This window comes from Mixophyes fleayi, chromosome 2 (genome assembly GCF_038048845.1).
Source record: "Mixophyes fleayi isolate aMixFle1 chromosome 2, aMixFle1.hap1, whole genome shotgun sequence".
Classification (NCBI taxonomy): domain Eukaryota; kingdom Metazoa; phylum Chordata; class Amphibia; order Anura; family Limnodynastidae; genus Mixophyes; species Mixophyes fleayi.
Window position 1 is genome coordinate 64,682,118 of NC_134403.1, and position 23,437 is coordinate 64,705,554.

Consider the following 23,437-nt stretch of genomic DNA (forward strand, 5'->3'; position numbering starts at 1 on the left):
ATGTTTGTAGGTGAGTTTATCCCTTGTAGATAGTGTGGGCAGCCTAGTAGGATACAGTCCCTCCTGAAAGGTGTGTGTATGTGTCTGTGTGTGTGTGTGTGTGTGTGTGTGTGTGTCTTGTGGTGATGGTGTGTGTGTGTGTGTTGTTGCATTCTGTTTTATAACAAATCATACCTGAAACCTATTGTGCACAAATATTCTCAGCTTTTCCTGAATTCTAGGAAGTCTCCTAAAAATTGTAGTCTATTCCTGTCGCCTTTGACTTTCCTGTTTTTCCCTCATGCAACAGGAATGAAGTGTAGTGACATTGTTTATCCATAAAGTATGTGTTCCATATTTTACTGGCCATGCCCCTGTGTGCATATTTGTACAGATTATTTGCGTTACCTAGGAGACTGCAAGCAAGGCACTGATCCTGCCGTATAAGTCAAGTGGTACTGCTGTTTAAGTCCACTGATCCTGTCACGTGTTGGGCCACGTGTTTGTGCCTCCCATTTGTGTCACTTAGCTTAGTCATCCAGCTACCTCGGTGCAACCTTTTGGCCTAAAAACAATATTGTGAGGTGTGAGGTGTTCAGAATAGACTGGAAATGAGTGGAAATTAATGTTATTGAGGTTAATAATAGTGTAGGAGTGAGAAAAAACAAAAAAAAAATGGATTTTTAGCACTTTTTATGCTTTTTTAAAAATAAATCAGAACCCAAAACAATAAATCAGAACCCAAAACCTCAAGCTAATCAGAACCCAAAACCCAAAACACAAAACACTAAAAGTGGCCGGTGCACACCCTTAGTTAAGATATCTGATCTATTGTATTTGTATTTCATATCATGGTATTTGTGTGCACACAGGTTGTAAAAAGTAAGAAGTGAAAATGTCATGTGTTGACATGTTTTGACTTCACAGGATAAACATAGAAAATGATTTAAAAAAATTAATGTTGTTCCGCATGTTTCTATCACCAGTTCTGTCACACAGACCTGACCCACCACCAGCAAGTCTTCTTCTGTGTTCTGGATTGACTCCTCTTGTGACCCTTGGCTAGTTTTCTGTACTCTGATTGTTTTCTGATTGCCCTGACCCTTAGCCTTCATTTCTGGATATACCTGTTTGCTGCCAGCCCTGACCCTTTACTACTGCTTGCTTCTGACCATCTGCTCATATCTTGGCTACTGACTCCTATCTACATGCTGCGGTATTACATATAAGCTCCCACTACACAAGAGCTTAAGTCCTGGGGGCATCAAAGTACCTGTGAGCGCAACAAGCTCTACGAGAAAGGCGGCTTCTATAGGTGAATTATAGGAAGATTATATCAGTAGCCTCTAGCCGGAACAGTGAGTCCACCTAGAAAAAAAGGACCAAGATATTTAACAATTACTTGTTGTTCTTAAAGCATTATCATTATATATATGCTTGTATCTACAGGAACTACAATCCAACTCCAGAACATTACTATTCCACAGGACACTGTCTTCGAAATGATGAATGCCCCTGCAGAGGCAAGAGAAGGCACCTTTATTATATTAAATGTAATGTAATAATAATTTAATAATTATTTTAAATGTAGTGGACAATTGACTTGTTCCAACTGAACTCTGTCAAACTCACCGACCTCAGCATGAGATGTCTCTGGTGGCTGACACACAATACATCACAGCTATCGATTCAGCAGTGGCAGACTTCTGTTGTGTTGAGATTGAATTTATGAACAGGCAAAGTCACCAAATATACCTAGTTCATCTGGAACTGAGGAAGGCAAACTTCAGGGTCAGAAACACAAATGCACAAGAGCATATTGAAACACCAATGGAGATATATATGACCAATCTTATTACATTAAACTGCTCAATTCGTGAGTTGAGCAACAAATGTATAGCAGGAATTTCATGCCATGACCTCGTGGAAAGACTATCTACCCCATTCAGTGCCAGTAGTGTTGACAGCACTCCCTCAACTTCAATGTCATCACCCTGCAGTTTCCGCAGCAGGCCACACTAACCCCATACTACTATAATTTCATTGTGAATATAAAAACATTGTACAATCTCGAAAAAGAATATGTATATCACAGGTGCAAATATACCACATAGAGTTAAAGCCCAATTGAGCATACATACACCAATCATCACATAAGGGGTATTCAATAAGTTCTTATTCCTATAAAGTCCTTTATACACTCTCCTTTGTTCTCCACAAATGCTTAAAAGTTCCATATAAACTCTAGCCCCAGATGCATTGAACATTGATTTTGAGTTAAAGTAGTTTTTGCAAGATTGAAGTATTACAGAATCATCATCATCATCATCATTTATTTATACAGCGCCACTAATTCCGCAGCGCTGTACAGAGAACTCATTCACATCAGTCCCTGCCCCATTGGAGCTTACAGTCTAAATTCCCTAATATATACACACACTCACACAAAGACAGACAGAGAGGGAGACAGACAGAGACTAGGGTCAATTTTTTTTTTTTGATTGCAGCCAATTAACCTACCAGTATGTTTTTGGAGTGTGGGAGGAAACCGGAGCACCCGGAGGAAACCCACGCAAACACAGGGAGAACATACAAACTCCACACAGATAAAGCCATGGTCGGGAATCGAACTCATGACCCCAGTGCTGTGAGGCAGATGTGCTAACCACTAGGCCACTGTGCTGCCTAATGTTATATTGTCATTTTTCCTTTAATGGAGAACGAAGGTTTTGAAATCTAGCTTTGATTAAGATAATGGATAATGTTATAGATCAAACTCTTTTCTGGTGTTGCAAGAGAAATACCTTGGAAATCAAAACTTAAATTAGATCTAAATAAGATCAGATTAAATAAACACTGATTGTTAATTCTTTGTAAAATTGTACTTATATGACAGACGGGGGTGGAGGCTGTAATACCAGTCCTGAAGACTGTAGGAGTTATAAAGTAGGATATGGAACATCTGAAAACAGCTGTTAGTCAGTGCATATATTAGAAGCAATGCGGTTTAATGTACACTCTTTAATATCTGCCATAATTATAGTTGAGTAAGATAGGGGAGAGATATATGTACTTTTGTAACAAACATCTAGTCGATTTATAGAATAATATCTGGTGTGATAAATTGTGATTTGTGGAAAGGATAGTTTTCCCTGTCTAAATATAATATATTCACTTCCCAGAGTAAATGGGAAACTGACCTCAACACCTCCCTGTCCCCATCCCAATGGGGAATTATTTATAGGAACCTCTCGAAAGTCTCCAAATGTGCCAACCATGTTGAAATGTTGCTCAGACTTTTGTATAGGACTCATCTCACCCCGGTCCTCCTTCAGAAGATCTGGCCTGACCACTCCAAACTTTGCTAGCGCAATTGTGGGGCCTCCGGGGACATTATGCATGTTCGTACCCCATCATTCAGCCACTATGGATAGAAGTTTTTGACCTCGCCCAGAAAGTTACGTCAATTTTTTAGACTCCGACCCCCCTTGTCGCACTACTCCACTTACCCATAACAACTGCCCAAACATTATCGATAGGTCTGGGGTCACACTTTGGTGGCTTCTAGCACAACAATAGCACAACTGTGAAAGCAACCATCCCCCCTACCATTCATAAAATTGTTGCCAAGATTCATTTTAGCTTTCGCATCGAGCCACTGGATGCTCCATATTCCATGACGCAATCCTCCTCTGTTGTTAAATGGATGCCCTGCCATGAGTTTACAACTGATGGAGAAGGGGCTGGGATCTCGTTTTATATGTTACAATAGGTTTTTACCCCATAAAGAAGAAATCTCTCCTTTTTTCTACTCCACGTGGTGTGGCATAGTTGCTCCTGTGGTATACATATTATCTTTCGTAGTTTACAGTGTGAGAATGAAGTAGCAATCTGTGATATACTGCGACTGCATTATATAGGACGCGCTGTTGGAAAGTTATTGATTTATTTGCTAGTTTGAACTATCTCGACTACCAGAATATAAGCTTTCTGTCTATTTTATGGAGGTTTATATACCTGCCATTTGAGAAATTCATGATGATTGTTTCAAACTGTACAGTTTCAAATCCAGTGGTTTTATGTGCAGTTTTGCCTTTATTAGATCTCTCGATTTACGAACCGCAGATAAACCTGACAAACCCCTTAGTGTCTGGTAGTAAACTAACTTGAGTATTCAAAAAGTGGATAGGTGGAGAGAATGCTAAAATGATAGACAACATAAAACAACTATGTCTAATTAATGATCCCTGGATCTGAAGGAACGGGTGATGGACATGAAACCAAAGACTTAAGAGGAGGTTGCTAGATAGGCAACCAGTTTTACAGATGCCTGATCCCAGCAGAGGAAAGGGAAAAGCACAGTGGAGAGTAGTAGAATGGCCTTTCATAGGAAAAGGAATTATACTATCTAGTATGACCAACCCTTCCTTTCAACCACCTAAATTCACTATCAACATCAATAGAGCTTGTTTCTAGTGTGACTCCTTGGGTTAGTTTCAAGCCACATGCTCCTTAAATCCTCCTGGTGCTCATCAATCAGTGGCTGCATTAAGGCAGAAATCTTCAGATAATATTTAATATTGGGAATGCTATCAACACCTATAGAAGTACGGTCCCCTGGATGCCCAGAGCACCATCTTGTATTAGGTGTGAACTCTGGTAATCCATCAAAGAGAGAGTAACATCTACTTCCAACTAGGTAGATTAGCATTACGTAAAGACCAGAGTTGGATACAGACAAACAAAGGCACTCCAGTCCACTAATTCATAAATCTTACCATTAAAAAGTCAATTTTAATTATCAATCTTAAAAATAAAAAAATAAAAGTTGCAATGTATGTCAGGTAAGTTTTGGCGAAATATTAAAAGATATAGTTAAAGAAGTGAAGCTAAAGAAATAATGTGCAAAATTAAAAATATCAAACCCTTATGTGGGAACCGTACTTTAGAAGGAAAAGAGTTTGGTGATTCTTATCAAAATCAAACTATACCTTATGCAAAGGAAAAAGGAAGAAAATCAATTTCTAGCTCATCATACTTCATCTATTATATTTCTTAGGTCTTGACTTTACATTATTCCTCTTATGCTTGTATTATATTCTTCCAAGCGTATTCCAACGATTATAGAATTTAATACATTATATGGTTACAATATGTTTCTCTCATTTATCAATTTTACACCATCGATGTGTTTTATGCAATATTTTTTCCTCATGTATCTGGTAGTTGGATCCCCCTTACTTTATTGAGGGTCTCTAATCTCCCATACCACAAAAAAGAGAGGGGGGGGGAATATCCGACAGTGTGTTTTTCTCACTTATCAATTTAAGATCATTAATGTATTATATGATTGCACACACATGGGCCTGATTCATTAGTGCATGTATCAACTGATTTTGTGCGTATCATGCGCAAAATCACTCTGTGAATGCCCAGATCTGAGAGATACGTCCGAGAAACAGAGAGTAACAAAGATGTATGCACGTATGTCCATGCGAAAGTGAGCGTAAGAGACACTTGCAATGGTCCTCGACTTTGGGAGTGAAAAGGAGCGTGTGATGGGTGGACAGCACTAAGAAATACTCAAAGTGGGAGTTTACCAGTTTCCAGATATGTCAGATTCGGGTTGGGTACTAAATTATGGCTTCGTAAAAGCCGACACGACTTACCATGACTGCAGGATCCCAAAGCACGGTTGGATGAGACACTGACATTCACGGCTGTTGGAAAAAGTGAAGTGCAATCATTTCGACGATTGAACATGTCGCCTCCCAGGAAGACGTCAGTTACCACGTCGACAGTGTCATTGTAGCTGTTAAAGGGGCGATGGAAGGACTTGCGTGCTGTACAATGTACATGAGTTACTTAAAAAGCTCAACATACACTTCTCAAGCATACACTTCTCTCATTATAAAACATTATAAAAGACTTAAATCATGCATACTTGATTGTGTGAGTTTATAGTGAATATTGGATATTTTTTTATTTATATAGTCGAATCCAATATAAATATTACTAGCCTACAATGTCATCAACAAAACTACACATACATACATCTCCTCACTTGTCTCAAAATATCTTCCATCTCGACAACTTCGTTCTGCACAAGATCTGCGTCCCTCATCCACTCTCATTACATCCTCCCATTCTTGTTTACAGGACTTTTTTCGAGCTGTACCTACTCTATGGAATTCTCTCCCATGCACAAAAAGACTTTCTTCTGGTCTAGAAACCTTCAAGTGTTCTCTGAAAACCCACCTCTTCAGGCAACATTATAATAATCCTCAACCACCCTCTTCACCTCACTAGTTTACCCTATTTCCACCATTTACACAATTCACACAAGACAACAACACTCTGATCCCCTAACTAACATTACTGTGTGACTGGATATAGCATACTAATCACTTTTTACCTTTATAGTCTGGCCGGACCGAAATGCAATATGTAGACTTAAACTCATGAATCCAACTCCCATTGTCCCATAGATTGTAAGCTAGTGAGCAGGGCATTCTTACCTCTTTGTCTGTATTACCCAGTATTGTCTATAACTACGTTTGTATCCAATTAAAGCACTACAGAATTTGCTGGCGCTATACAAATAAATGTTGATGATGATGATGATTTATACTGGACCTAGTACATTTGTGTTGGGAGGTATGCTTTCTGTGTCTAATGCACTGCATGCTTTTTTTTTTTCTAAACTATATTTAATAATTTATGTGTCACATTAACAATGCTTCTGTATTTTAAAATGTTATGTTTATCGTCTTGCCTGTGTATCTGGTTTTTTTTTTTGTACTTTTTTTGTAAGATGCTTGTATGTGTATGTTTTAACTTTAAAAAATGAAAGACTTTTTTGTTTTTGTTTTTCTTTCTCCCTCCACTTCAAACAGATCAGCATCTTTGATTTTGTTTTGATCAAGGTGACTTATTTATGTTGTATTTTTTGCCTCGTCGCTCGTTTTCTACCAGGTATGTTTGTTCTGTTTCTTGTGACTGTTTTTAGTTCCATTTCTGATGGTTGTTTGAAATATGCTTGTATGTGTATATTTAACTTCACAAAATTAAGCCTTATGATGCCAGAAGTAGGTGTAAGTTTTAACTCATTAGTGTACACGCAGACTACAAAGGTTGCAAGGGATGAGGTAATTTATTTATTTGCAACCTTCATCAATATTTCTCTCATATAGCCAATCTGTGAAGTGGAAGAAATACTATATCAGTGGGAGGTGGGCGCCACTGGTTAGTTCCAGACAACAGTGGGAGTTGCGGCAGAAATGTCCCAATCCACCTTCAGTCGTGTACTGAAGGTTGTGCTGAGGGAATTCCTGTTGCGACAATCTTTATATCTACCACTCGATGAGGCGTCACTTGTGCCCATAAAGCAGCAGTTTGCCAACATAGCCGGCTTTCCCCACGTCATAGGGGCAGTAGATGGGACATATGTAGCCCTGGTACCTTCAGATGGGAATGCTTCCATTTATTTTAATAGGAAGCAGTTCCACTCGATCAATGTCTAGGCTATATGTGACTCATCTCTCCTCATTCATGACCTGGTTGCTGTATGCAGGGGAGAACCCATGACTTATTCCATTTCAGGCAATCAGGGATGTGGCACAGATTAGAAGAGAGGCAAGGAGGTGCAAGGCCACATGGAGGCGTGTGGCTGCTCTGTAATTTTAATTTCATTTGATCATTGCGTAGTAATAACCTTTTGGGGTCATTCAGACCTTCCTGTACACTGTAGTCAGAAATGGTAGTTTTCCCTCTGATGTTAAATCTCACCATTCTGTAATATTGTGCATGTTACAATGCAAGGGTTGGTTTTCTCTTTGTGGTTTTCTTATACATTTGCTAGAATAATATCAGTTTATCATGTTTACCAAATAGCAAACCTACATAGTTTGGTACATGCTCAAACCAAAATAGAAATATGTACACACATTTTAAAGGTAGTTACCTCTCCAAGCCCACGTGATCAAGCAAAGATGCAAATAACCCAATTTTGGATGCTTTACTGGCTAAAAATATGCACATAAGGATGGATTCATTAAAGAATGTAAGCAAGCCAAGCCAAGTTTATCATTAGGAATCCATAAAAAATAAATTGCCTGTTAATCTGGTTGTAATTTGGCTCAAAAATGAAAATGTGCCTGTTTTTTAATTTAGCTCACTTGATTTGTGTGTTATTTTTACAATGTAATTTACAGTTCTGATGCTATCCCCCAACTATATATCTGCAATCACATTGTAAATGTGATTGCAGATGGAACATGGTTTTGAAAATGAGCACACTTAATCCTTTTTTACTTTACTTTCCGTAATTAATCAGGGCCTTAGACACAAACTTGAGATTTGGCACTATACCAGTCCTACCATATGATGTTAGCATATTCCATAAGTTTATTTGGTATGTTTTGTAAGTCTTGACTAATTTTTGGTCACAAAAAGCGTCAGTTTGAGCAAACCACCCTTTAGCAAATCTAGCTCCTGATCACTTGGCAGTAAGCTAAAACTGAATCTGCATGTGGATGTGGCCACTTTAGAAGGTCTTAGTAGGGAGTGAAGCTGTGATCTGTAATCATTTATATCTCAAGTAAGTCAAAAGTCCTAGGGGTATATTTACTAAACTACGGGTTTGAAAAAATGGAGATGTTGCCTATAGCAACCAATCAGATTCTAGCTGTCATTTTGTAGGATGTACTAAATAAGTATCTGATTGGTTGCTATAGGCAACATCATCATCACCATTTATTTATATAGCGCCACTGATTCACATCAGTCCCTGCACCATTGGAGCTTACAGTCTAAATTCCCTAATGTACACACACATACAGACAGAGACCACAGTTTAGTAAATATACCCCTTGTATTTCTTGTTACCCTTCATAGTAGATAGTGCATACCAGCATCAGCTAGCATCCTTCTCTCAGCTAGATCTCAGCACCTGCAATCTACAAGGTCATCATATTCACCTTCATCAGTGTGTACATCATCCTCAAACAATAATAATTCATCCCCGCTGGAATCCACCATCACAGAAGTCTTTGTACTTTGATGTAATTGCCAGTAATGGCCTTCTTCATGGAATTTTAGTTCATTTTACGGAAGAGCTGTCATGATTTTTGGCCAATTCTTTTAGACCAGACCAAATGTCAAAATGTTGTGCAGACTCATCTGCATCACCACTGGGGGTAAATGTATCAAGGTGCGATTTTAAAAATTTAGCGATTTTCTCGGGAGTGTTGACACTCGCTGATGTATGAACCTGAGATTTCATGTAAAATCGCCAGAGATGTGTTTCTGTCAAAAGCGCTATATGCAAAATCTATAGAGATCGAACTCCCGACTGTTTGCCACTCTAGCTATACAAGTCTCAAATATATGAAGCTGCGATTAAGCAAAATCTCCTCAGTTTGCTTTAAAACACGCCAGATACAACACACTGCATTCTAGCAGAGTGTTCAGTAAGCACATCACTGTTACTATGTCTGCATATAGTGCTGGAGGTCCCGGCAGCTGTCAAAACTGTTAAAAATAGGTAAAAGTTAAAAAAAAAAAAAAAAAAGCGTGGGGTCCCCCCTCTATTCACTATTAACCCTAGTGCTGCCAACATACTGCTGGTTATGTGAAAATCAGGGAAAAAATTTGCGTGGGGTCCCCCCCGATTTTTACTTAACCAGCACTAGGCAAACCAGCCTGGGGTGGGTGGCACTATAGCAGGGGGACACGTGGCAGGGGTCCCCCTGCCATAATGGCAAACTAATCCCAGGCTATTCAGCGCTGTGCTGGATTCCCTAGGGAATGGAGTCCGTCGATAAAAATGAGCGGGCCCCCCCTCTAGGGACAACAACCCAGTGCTGAAAGCACTAGGACTCTTCCTACCTCCATGGGCTGTGAGAAGTAGGGTAATAATGGCGATATAATTATAAAAAATAAACGGACGCCATTTTGGTTTGTGGAACTACAAGTCCCAGCCAGCCAGGGTGCCATAGACAGTGTGGGCATGCTGATACTTTTATAACTACAAGTACCAGTATACCCATGGCAGCCAGAGCATGTTGGCACTTGGAGAATCACAAGTTCCAACAGGCCCTGACACCCACGGCTGGCTGGGACCTGTAGTTCCACAAAATATTTTAAAAAACACAACACCCCCATTAAAACCACATACTTTTAATAAAAATAATAAAACCCATATAAAGACACTAAACACCCTCATTTATACCACATACTTTTATTAAAAATAAATAAATTCCCAATATACTCACCACTTATGTTTTCATCTGTCGTCAGCAGCTTTTAATCCTAAAATGAGTGTAAACCAAGTTCCTATAAAATTTGTATCCAAAGTCCGGCTTGACCAAGTCCCAATTAAATTTGTAATACCAATAGTCTGGCTTGTAAATGTCCCCAAAAATTTTGTATTCAAAAGTCCGGCTTGAAATGTCCCAAAATAATTTGAAAATCCAAAGTCCCTGCTTGAAATGTCTACTGTTCTTCTTGGGCAAAAGGTCCCCCATGTTACTGGAAGTCTTCACTTCTTCTTGGCCAGGAGGGCCCCCTTGTTGCTTGAAGTCTTCTTCTCTTCAGCCAGAAGGACCCCATATTTGTAATATCCCATCCGGAACATACTTATGTAAATTATGAGAGACACCGCAAACAGCTTGTACAGTATAGAAGCTCCAATACGCAATGACCTTAGCTCTTGCGCGAGGTCTATTTATAGTATTAGGGGATTATCCCACGCTGTGCTATATGTTTCAGCTGTGCCCTCTTCCCTTTAGAATGTAAGCTCTCTAATGAGCAGGGTACTCCTTTGTTTTCATGTCTCCATTCATTTTCTCTACCATGTCTGTTCTTGTTTTATGCATGTCTTGTTTTTGTTAGGAACCCCTCCAGCCAGCACAACACAACCCGGGATCTACTCTGCCAGTCAGGTGTTCACTGGAGCCCCTGATGGTGGGGACAGACTGGGCTGCAGACTGACAGAGGGTCGTGAAGTGTGTACCGGCTGGGGAGAACCCAGGCAAGCGGAGTGAGGTCCAGGCAGAGGTCAAGGGCCGGCAGCAGACAGCGGTATCAGTAAACAAGCTGAAGTCAGGGGTCACAGGCGGATAGCAGAAACGGTAAACAGGCCAGGGATCAGGGTCACAGGATACACAAGCGGAGTCAGTTCAAAGCCAAAGGTCATACACAGTAAATCAGAAGTGGTCTCAGAAGACTAGAGCAGGAACAAGCAGGTCAGCAGACTGGAGCACAGAAGCTATAACCGGCAATGAGGAAGCAGACCTCATTGCCTTAATTACTAATGGCCACCAATCAGAGCCTAGCTCTGAATTTAGATACAGCCCCCTGCCTAGCTAATGAGCAGGATAATCAGCCCGCAGGCTAGAATCTATAATGAGCGCATGCGCCCGGCTTCCTCATCGCCGGGACGTAGCGCTGAGGCGTCTGCCCGTTGCCCCGGCGATGGCCGGAAATGACGTCCCGGTCGCCATAGCGACGGCCGGGACGCAGGTGAGTGAGTCGCGGCTGCTGGGCTCATAACAGTTTTATGTATGTCCTTGTCTTCCCTACTGTACGGCGTTGTGGAGCACTGTGGTACCTTACAAATCTACGATAATAATAATAATAATAATAATAATAATATGCCTCTTAGTGAAGCAGATGATATACAGAGTAGCCTGCCTCAGAAAAATGTGACGTACTTAGGTACATGCTGCTGCTGAAGGCGATTTACCAACCCAGTGGGCTGTCACAGTCATATAATCTTTAGTTTGCCCAGTTCCGCTTGTCCACATATCTGTGGTTAAGTGTACAGTGAGTAGTATGGCATTTTGTATCCCAATAATTAAATTTTTACGAACCTTCTGGTAGAGGTGAGGAATAACTTTTCTAGTAAAATGGTGTTGTGATGGAATTTGGTAACAGGGACACAAGACCTCAAGTAATTGTCTAACACCAGCTGCCTTAAAAGTGGATATTGTATGCAGATCTAATACTAGCATAGTCACCATGGCGTCTGTGATCCACTTTCCGACTGGGTGACAGCTTTCCTACTTGCTTCCTCTTGCAAAGGATTGCTTAACAGTCAATTGTTGTAAACTACTAGTTCTTCTTGTTCTGCTTCTGGGTTGAAGATCTACCCCCAGCAGCAGCAGTGGGCCTAACTCTCAAGAATTCTTCTGAGGAGTCCTGGATAGGGGAGGAGTCATCTCGCATTAGCAACTTGAATGCAGGACTAACTCCGATCACTTGTGAGGATATTGACGATGTTGGGGGTGTAGATTTCAGGTGCTGGGATCTAGATGATAGAAGGGAGGTAGCTGACGCTGGACTGCTTGTTGTTATTTTTTTAGCATAAGTTTCTGATTTTCCCAATAGCTTTGTATGAACTCGCTTCAAATGGCATAACATAGATGAGGATCCTAGATGGTTAAGATCCCTACCTCTACTGACTGTTGCTTTACAATACTACAAATGGCTGGACAACTGTTGTCAGAATTTGGGTAAAAATAATTCCACACATAAGAGGTGGATTTTTTGGTCTTATGCCTAGGCATGACAATGTCCTTCTTATCACTGGCAAGAACTGCTGCAGTCTTTGTTGTATTGTGACCTGTGAGGTGGTCAAAATTGACTGCAAATGACTTGAAATTAGTGTTATTGAGGTTAATAATACTGTAGGAACAAAAAAATGAGCAAAATTATGTGATTTTTAGCATATTTTAGCTATTTTTCTAAAAAATACAAATCCAAAGCCAAAACACACAAGGGCGTTTTTTTTTACAGAACCTAAACCAAATACAAAACTTGAAGTTAATCCTGCTATTTACATTGTTAGTTAACCACACATCACAGGCTGAAAATTAAAAACTGTATTGTGTTTTTAGCTACATCTGTAGGCAAACGATAATATTTAGTAGTGTATTCACAAACCAGACATGGTAGTTTTCTGTGTCTGATGTAAGCACCTTAATTACAAAACATGTATTGTATTCTTATTTCTTAATATCCTAAAGCTGGGTACACACTACACTGTTTTCATCCAATAATCGGCTGAAACAGCCGACATACGACCGCTCGTTCAAAAGTCTGGTCAGTGTGTACAGTTACACGAGGGTCGAAAGTCTGCCCAAATGGACGATTCTCGCCTCATTCGGTTGGTCGTACCGTTTAATATTTTCGTTCCAATCTCGTTTCCGCTGTGTAGTGTGTATAGACAGATCCACGACAATCCTCCAATACTTCCTCGACCTGGGGGGTATGTGTATGTAAATTTTTGATGTCAATCCCAGTACCACGTGGTGCAGAATCCGCACATCACAGACTTGTGTTTTGTATAGATGTGTATTGCACCTGTCTGGCTGCAGACCGTTACACGTGTATAAAGCACGTGGGTTATTACCCTTTGGATGTATGTTGGCATTCATTTCTCATTTAACCTTTATAAAGTTTCCAAACTATTAAAGTTATAACGCCATATTAACCTTTATTACATAATGAATATGCCCCAATATGTCTGAAATACTCGGAATAAACCACACAGTGTTAACGCAACACTTTTATTGCTGGTAAAAAAAATAGCAATGTCAAACTTCTCTAGTACAATATGAAAAGTGAACAAAAAGTAGTATTATAGTGAAATGGTGGTACTGGTTTGTGGCACAACAGTTGCAAACAGCATATACATATCATCGAAAGTATTATCAAGGATTTTGATTTTTCTCTTAATGTTCGCAATATTGGCTTTCATTTTTTTCAAATGATTTTAGAGCTCGGCGACATTTTTTCCCTCTTCCGAACTTTCGTCTGATATGACGATGGTATCTATGAAGCAAGAAAATACAAAGGTTTTACCATTTCGCTTCTATATCTGTACTAAAGTTAATACAAATTTTATTAAAACTAGGGATGTGCACCGGCGACTTTTGGTGTCTCGTGTTTTGTGTTTTGGTTTCGGATTTTCGCGATGTTTTGGGTTCGGATTTGTTTCGCAAAACACCTGCTGAAAGATTTTGGTTCGGATTTAAGGTTTTGGATTCTGATTTTTTTTGAAAAAAGCATAAAAAGTTCAAAAATCAAGTTTTTGGGCTTATTTTAACTCCTACGCTATTATTAACCTCAATAACATTCAATAACAATCATTTCCACTAATTTACAGTGTATTCTGAACACCTCACAATATAGTTATTAGTCCAAAACGTTGTAACGAGGTATCTTTCTGGACTGCGTAGTGGAGTGGTCCCCACAATATAATAAGAAAACCATCAACTGGTCTTAATCACACCAAAAAATGTACCTAGACTGCGTAGAGGAGTGGTCACCACAATATAATTTAAAAACCCTAAACTTGTATGATTCGCACCAATAAATGTATCTGGACTGCGTAGAGGAGTGGTCACCAAAATATAATAAGAAAACCATCAACTGGTCTGAATTGCACCGAATAATGTACCTGGACTGCGTAGAGGAGTGGGTCACCACAATATAATTTAAAAACCCTGAACTTGTATGATTCGCACCAATAAATGTATCTGGACTGCGTAGAGGAGTGGTCACCAAAATATAATAAGAAAACCATCAACTGGTCTGAATTGCACCGAATAATGTACCTGGACTGCGTAGAGGAGTGGGTCACCACAATATAATTTAAAAACCCTGAACTTGTATGATTCGCACCAATAAATGTATCTGGACTGCGTAGAGGAGTGGTCACCACAATATAATAAGAAAACCATCAACTGGTCTGAATTGCACCGAATAATGTACCTGGACTGCGTAGAGGAGTGGTCACCACAATATAATTTAAAAACCCTGAACTTGTATGATTCGCACCAATAAATGTATCTAGACTGCGTAGAGGAGTGGTCACCACAATATAATAAGAAAACCATCAACTGGTCAGAATTCCACCAAACAAGTATCTGGACTGCGTAGTGGGGTGGCCCCGGTACTAAATTTGGTACCGGGGCACACAATATAATTAATACACCCTCAGCTGGTCAGAATTCCACCAAACAAGTATCTGGACTGTGTAGTGGGGTGGCCCCGGTACCCAATTTGATACCGGGGCCACAATACCTCCTCCAAGTTCCAAGTGTAGTGTTTATAATATCTTAACACTACACTAATTCTAGCACGTCAAAACCTCTTGTTTTAAAAAATGACAGGGCATTTAACTTTTGATTTAATTTATTGAATTTGTTGGCATTTTCTTTTACTTTTTGAACATGGCAAATAACTGTTGAATGGTCACTTAATGCCAAAAAAATAGTTGCTAGATGGAATTGTCCTTGGGCCCTCCCACCCACCCTTATGTTGTTGAAATAGGACATGCACACTTTAACAAACCAATCATTTCAGCGACAGGGCCTACCAAACAACTGTGGTTGAAATGATTGGTTTGTTTGGGCCCCCACACCAAAAAAGCTATTCATCTCTCCCTGTACAAACTAAACAGGCTCTACTGAGGCAAGATGTCGTCCTCATCCTCAACCTCTGATTCCTCTCCCCCTACAGTGTGTACTTCCTCCTCCTCACACATTATCAATTCGTCCCCGCTGGACTCCACAACCACAGGTCCCTCTGTACTATCTGGAGGGCAGTGCTGTACTTGATTGAGGAATTGATAATTCATTTTTATGAACATCATTTTTTCAACGTTCTGAGGAAGCAACCTCCTTTGCCGCTCACTAACCCGGTTCCCCGCTGCACTAAAAACTCTTTCCGAGTACACACTGGAGGGGGGACAACTCATGTAAAATAGAGCCAGTTTGTACAGGGGCTTCCAAACTGCCTTTTTTTCCTGCCAGTAACAATATGGACTGTCTGACATGTCTATTTGGATGGTGTCAGCAAAATAATCCTCCACCATTTTTTCTATTGTGACAGCATCCAATGCAGCAACAGTAGACATGTCTGCAATGATTGGCAGGTCCTTCAGTCCGGACCAGATGTTATCAGCATCCCCGCCAGCAGGTCTTTTAGGAAAACTGAGCTTTTTCCTCGCAGCTTTATCCTCCAAATTTTTGTTTTCCATTATATGTAGCACAAGAGAGCGTACCCCTAAGCCACACACACTCGGCAAAGCCTTTAAAAATTATATGCGGCACAGGAGAGTACCACTGGACTTATACTGCAGAATCAGTGAACTTTGTAATATTGCAGTACCACTGGACTTATACTGCAGAATGAGTGAACTTTGTAATATTGCAGTACCACTGGACTTATACTGCTGAATCAGTGAAATTTGTAATATAGCAGTACCAATGGACTTATACTGCAGGATTGTTTTTGGATATTTTTTTTTTAATTTCTTTTTTTTATAATCATTTTTTTTTTTTTTTTTTTTTATAACTTTTTTTAATTTTTTTTATAACTTGGGAATAATGGGGAAATAACAATGCCCTTAGAAGGACAGAGCACAGGACACAGCACTACTGGACTGAACAGGACACAGCACACGACCCAGCAGCACCACTGAACTCAGAAGGACAGAGCACAGGACACAGCACCACTGGACTGAGCAGAACACAGCACAGCACAGAACTGAACAGCACAGCACAGCACAGCACAGCACGAGATGTAGCAGGACAGAGGACCACCTAACACAACCTCCCTCTACCCTGATCAATGAAGATGGCGGCGGCTAGCGGGGAATTTATAGAATACGAGTATCGCAAGATCCGACAGCGGGATTATGACTCAGAGCCTCGGTTTCAGTTTTGCAATTGGCGGGAATACCCGGATCAGTCTCGGATCCGGCTCGGATCGGCAACGTTCGGGTGGGCTCGGATTTCAGATATCCGATCCCGCTCATCTCTATTGAGAAAGGATGATTTTTAATTCTATAAAAATTTGTTCTATTATTAACAGAAAGAAGAATGCTTGTTGGCATGTTCTGCGTAGGTACTAAAAAAGTTAACGTACAAGAAAAACAAATTGTTATAAAACAAGAAAAAAACTGATATAGAAATCAGAGATATTAAAGATTCAATAAAAGAAGGTATTTGCAATGACATGTGCAAGTTGTCAGAAATGTTTGGAGCACACTGTACCCTTATAACAAAAGAGCAGCTTTGTACAGAAACACCAAGAGGGACCACAACATAAAGTTATTTTGAGTAGTGTGCAAGGTAAGGAAATAGTACTTTGCAATGTTTTGGAAAAAAAACTTGTGTTCCGTTTCTTCTTGCGATATAATTAAAATTACATTTTTTTTTATCCTTTTCTCATAGATACCATCATCATATCAGACGAAAGTTCTGAAGGAGGGAAGAATATTGGGTGTGGTCGAGAAGGTAGAGATGCTGAATGAATATTTTACTGAATTAAGGGCAACCATCATTGGTGTTAGGAAAAAAGTCAAGAAACTTTAAAAAAATGTCATGGAATTGTTTCAAGTGTATGTGAAGGATATGTCACAAAGCAGTAGCCAAGTTAAGCGTTAAAACGTTAAAGCTTACAGTGGTAGTATAACTTATTATTTTTTTGCATACCTCTATATTTTTAACTGGATAACTTTTGGATATTGCTCAACAATAAATGTGTTCGATTAATTTTGTGACTTATTGATAACTATATATACTTATTACTAAATAAAGTCACAAGTATAAAACATGTTGAATATACATGTATGGTCTTACAAAACTCATCTACTAGATACATTCCCATGTACACAGTTGTATAAATATGCAAGCAGACATATACAATACACATCTATATAATACATAGAAACGTGTTTTTCTTGTATAGTACACAGGTGAAAAATTATGGAAGCAGACAAATCAAATACACATCATTTGTATTTCAAATGTATGTGCCTTTATTCTATACTAGATGGACAAAGGGGCATAATTATGGAGGCAGACATATCCAATACACATCTATTTAAAACATAGCTACTTGCTTTTCTTGTACACCCTACTGACAAAGGTGTATAATTAGGCAAGCAGACATATATACACATAAATGCAATAGACAACTACTATTGCTTTTCCATTAGGAGCACCTATTTACCAATTGAGTGACATGTGGACACAGCACCACGAGGGAGAGCTACAGGCATCAGAAATTTACATACACACGCCCCCAAAGGAGTCACAGTTTGAGAAACTATCGGCAGTTGGTCATGGATTGGTTGTGAATTTATACACGCTATATGATTGCAAAGTGATTTGAACGAGATTATTAAACAGTATGACCAACCAAAAGAACCGATAATCAACACTTTGGGATGACTTTCGACCATCGTGTAATTATTAGAGATGCTCAGGCTTGGTTCCTCGGAAACCGAACACACCCGAACTTAAAGGATCCGAGTTCCGAGCCGAGTCAGCTCGGTATCTTTGCGCTTTTTCGGAATCGAAAATGAGGCAAAACGTTATTGTGACGTCGTCGGAACTCGCGAGTTTTGAAATCTATAAATACCGCCCTCCACGGCGATCTAGTGCCATTTGAGAGAGGGACACAGAAAGGGTAGCATAGAGTGTAGAGCAGTTGGGCAGGCAAAGTTAGAGAATAGAGAGAGGAGGGTGGTAGCAGTGTTAAAGAAAGCTCCATTGCTAATCGTCATTGCTGAAATACAAATATACTAATCCTTGAAGGCTTTTCTTCTGAATTTGCACCAAAAGCAGTAGGGTGTTTTATACACCCAAAGACAAGAGCTCCATTGCTAACTGTCATTGCTGAAATACAAATATACTAGTCCTTACAGGTTTTTCTTCTGAATTTGCACCAAAAACTATAGGGTGTTACACCCAAAGACAAGAGCTCCATTGCTAATTGTCTTTTCTGAGATACAAATATACTAATCCGTGCAGGCTTTTCTTCTGAATTTGCACCAAAAACTGTAGGGTGTTATATACACCCAAAGAGAAGAGCTTCATTGCTAATTGTCATTGCTGAAATACAAATAGGAGGGCTAGCAGCAGGGCCATCTTAAAAACATTATGGGCCCCCGGGCAAAGCAGTGCACCGGGGCCCCTACATACATATATATATATGTGGGGCCCCCGGGCACCTGCCATCGTGCCCAAAGGAAAAGATGACCCTGGCTAGCAGGCTTGTCTTCTGAATTTGCAGGCAAATTGGACTGTGTTATATTGAATAAACAGACACATAGGGGGAGAAGGAGAAGAAGGAGACAGAAAATTAATCATCTTCCTCTTCCTCAGGACTGTCAATGGTGTTATAGTCTCTTAGCAGGTTGTGGATCAGCCTGCGACAGTCCTGGATGGTCATCTTCTCCCTTTTCAAGATGAGGTGATTCCTGGCAAGCCAAATAGCGTCCTTAAAGCAGTTCATTAGGCTCCAGGCCTCCTGGATTGCCCCAATGATGTGGGTCCCAGGAAATAATCCATAAAATACTGAATGATATGAAAGGCAAGTTCTGGGAACACTGTCCTTAAGTTCATGTTCCAAAGCATCCAACAGTGCCTGTGCAGTGGGGTAGTCCCAAAAAAATACACTGTGCTGTTTTCCTTCTGGTGATGCAGAAGGGGCAGTGGACATATCGGCACAGATTCCGGGAGTGCATGAAAGTCCTGAGAGGCAGACCCCCCTGGATAGCCATCCATGCAATGTCTTTGTGTCTATTAGTCAGCCTCTTAGATGCCACATTCTCCCACATGTATTTTGTTGTTGCAGCAGGAAGCCCTGGAACAGCCTCCATAATGTCTTTAGCTCTGATGAGCTTGTGGACAGTTTTTGGCTTCCACAGGTCTGGTTTAAGTTCCTCCAGATGGTGCTCCCTCACAAATTGTCCAAAATCCAGGTAAAACCAAGGTGTAGTCCAGTTGTAAGAAAAGGACCTGTCCCAACGAAGGGCCCTCCAAATAAGCAGGAGGAAAAAGTGAGACATGGACTTCCCAGCAGAGCAAATGTTCTTTTCAATAAGAGTTCTGCAGATGCAGTTGCAGACAAAGAAGGCGTGCAGCATGCTGGTGATATCCGGGATCCCTTTCCCACCTTTTAGGGTCTCCTTGTACATGACCACCCACTTCACTCTGTCCATGTATTAGCTGTAGAATTACCCCAGTTATCAAAGGAACGGGTAGAGCGATCAAATGAACCATAATTGATGTCATGATCCAAGGACAATTTCATCTTGCACCACTTTTCTTAACTAACACTGCTGTGTGGTAATGTTTCCTAGATGTGCTAGGAACTCCCGTGTGTGAGTCATTGCTCTGTCGCTTAGCATCCAGCCAGGGTCCTGCAGTATTTGTCCGAAAGTGTATGAAAATAATATTTTGACCTGTGAGGTGGTCAAAACTGACTGCAAGTTACTTTAAATTAGTGTTAGTGAGGTTAATAATAATGTAGAATCAAATAAGAGCAAAATTATGTGATTTTAACATATTTTAGCAATTTTTCTAAATTACAGATCCAAAACCAAAACCCGAAGCTAATCCAGATCCAAACCCAAAACCAAAACCACTTCACGGGGGTCAGTGAGCATCTCTAGTAATTATACACACTAACCTGACCGAACAGTTGTATGTTGTATGTTGGCTGTTTGGCATGATGAATGGATGAAAAAGCTCTGGTGTGTACCTAGCCTTACTCTTTACAGAACTGTGGGAACTGTTGTTGCTTTATAAATTTATTAAAAAGTATAAAAATTATGCCTAAATACAGCCTAAAAATTAATTGGGATAAATCTAGCGTGTTCCCTCTGGGATGGGAGTGTCCCATGACAATGCCAGAAGGCTTACAGTTAAAATGGGCATCGAAATTCAAATACTTGGGAATATGGATCTCTAATACCCCCGCTGAATATGTAGAACTTAATTTGCGGCCCCATATCAAATACATTAAAGAAAAAACTCATGTATGGAAGAAGCTCCCACTTTCTGTCTCCGGTAGGATAAATTTAATTAAGATGATGGTGCAGCCAAAGTTTTTATATATACTCCAGCAGTCACCTGTATATATTCCACCCTCCATTTTCCGATGCATTGATAGCTATTTGATTTCATTGGTTTGGAGAGGGGGAAGGGCTAAGGTCAAGCTCAGCTCGCTGTATAGATCCAGATCTTCTGGTGGATTTGCACTTCCTAACTTGAAATTATATTATTTTGCCTCTCAATTGGTCCACCTTAGGGCATGGGTTTCGGACCCCGATTACCATGAGCTACATTGGGTGTTGGTACACCAATTTAATTCTAATCACACTCCCTTACAGTCACTGCTGGCGGGGCGGCTTGGTATGCGGGCTCCTCCGCTCCTGATTCAGGCAGTTAAGATTTGGACAATCTGTAATAAAATAATGAAACAAACTGACATTGATCCATATACTCCTATCTGGGGGGCAAATAAATTTGAGAAGTAGAATACAGTGAAGAGGGCCAGGGAGTGGTCTCGGTTGGGTGTGGTGTCGGTAGGTCAGCTTTATGATACAAATGTACTTAAATCCTTCGAACAGTTGGTTGGGGAATTCTCTGTACCCAGAACAATGTTTTATTCTTACCTTCAGTTACGACACGCCCTAAACACACAATTTAAAGGGGAGACTTTGGTGTTTGGGGTGGATTCACTGAGGAAACAATTACAGGCCTTGGGTTATAGAGGTCTGATCTCTCGAATGTATTCATGTCTTCTGTATGAATCCACTGCAGATGATTTGGATAATTTGAGGAATCAGTGGGAAATAGATATTGGCCCTTTATCAGACAAGGAGTGGGAAATGGTTACAGACAGTACTAAAGGTTATACTTCATCATTAAAATTTCAACAAATACAGGTGTTTATCTTACACAGGGCCTACTTTACCCCTATTAGATTGGCAAAATTTCGCCCGGATGCTACCACCTAACTGTCCGAAATGCAATTTGATCAATGCTAACTTTTGGCACCTTCTATGGGAGTGTTCATGTATACAAATCTTCTGGCGAAGGATCAGGAGATGTATTCAGGTTATTGGAATTGAAGTGTCTCTTAGTTCACCGGCCACTTGTCTCTTTGGGCTCCGATTGAAGGGGAAAGTTAATAAACTGACAAAAATGTACATTTCACAGTTATTGATGTTGGCTAAGGTCTGTATAGCGAGGCTGTGGTTGGCCCCGACGAGTCCCACGGTTAAAAATTGGAAGGCACTGGTCAATACCACCATAAGGCACGAGAGATTTGTTTATATTAGCAGACAGGCTCTGAAGGAATTTGAGAATATATGGTACAGATGGTTAGAGTCTCCATTCTATCCTATGTCATCTAGTACAGATGCTCTATCTACTTAAATTTATGGCTACCGCAGTTTTTATAATAAGTATCTGAGTCCATGTAATAAACCCTGCATGTGTAACATACTTATGTATAAGCATTTACGATGTATGATCCTGAATGAATATAGCACATTTATTATTATTATGCTTTAATGTAATCTTGTAAATTACGTCATTTAATTCCGATATGTATGCGATTGTTTTTCTTTTCTTTTTGTTGTTTAATATGTTTATATCTTAAAAAATTTCAATAAAAATACTGGATTTAAACAAAAAAAAAGTGTAAAAACTAAGGTTGCATGAGTGTGAAACCTTTTAATGGCTAAATAACTGTCACGACTAGTATAGCGTACCTGCTATCGTTGGCACTACTCGGAGGAAGGCGCGGAGTCTAACGTGCCCCTGGTGTTCACCAGGGACCCCCGCAAGGAGGTATGGACTTGGCCGCAGGAAACACGCAGGTCGCGGTCCTTCCACGAGTCAGATAGCGAAGCACGAGAGGGATATCAGACAGGCGGGTTCAGCAATGATGCGGGTAATGCAGGTACACAAGGAGAATTCAAACGGGGTGTGAGTCAAGCCGGGTCGATAACGTTCTGACAGCGAGGTACAAAGGGAGATCCAAAGGGGTAGTCAAGCCAATCCGGGTCACAATGGTCACAGGCAAACGGCAATAAACTGGAGGAAGGCAAGGGTCAGGAAACAGATAGACACAGGAACACTGGAACGCTGGAGGACAGGAAAGGACCTGAAACTCTGGCACAGGAGGTGAGGTCAGAGGGACTTAAATAGGGCTGCTAACCAATGCCCTCAGCACTAGTGGTGCTGTAATAGCTGTAGCGCCGTAGCGCTAGTCATTAGGCAGCGCCGTAGCGCTCTCTTCCTGCAGCGTCCCGTTGCCTAGCAACGGGGACGCTTCTGGGTCTGGGCTGGCCGGCCGGGCGGAAGGGGAAATGACGCGTCTGGTTGCTAGGCAACCAGACGTTCTTGTATGGACGGGCGGGCGGCCGCCGAGCGGCGCCTGACAATAACAAAGGGAACATTAATCAGCTACTTTTAGGACTGTGGTCCTTCTGTCAGCCACTTTTTGTATTGAAATGAAAATTTCAATGGACTTTGAGTTGCAAATTAAAATCATTTGATAGTATTGTTTTAATCTTTCAGTTGTAAATGCTTTATCCTTATCTAAATATGAGTCATAGTGTGAATAAAGTTCTGAACTATGC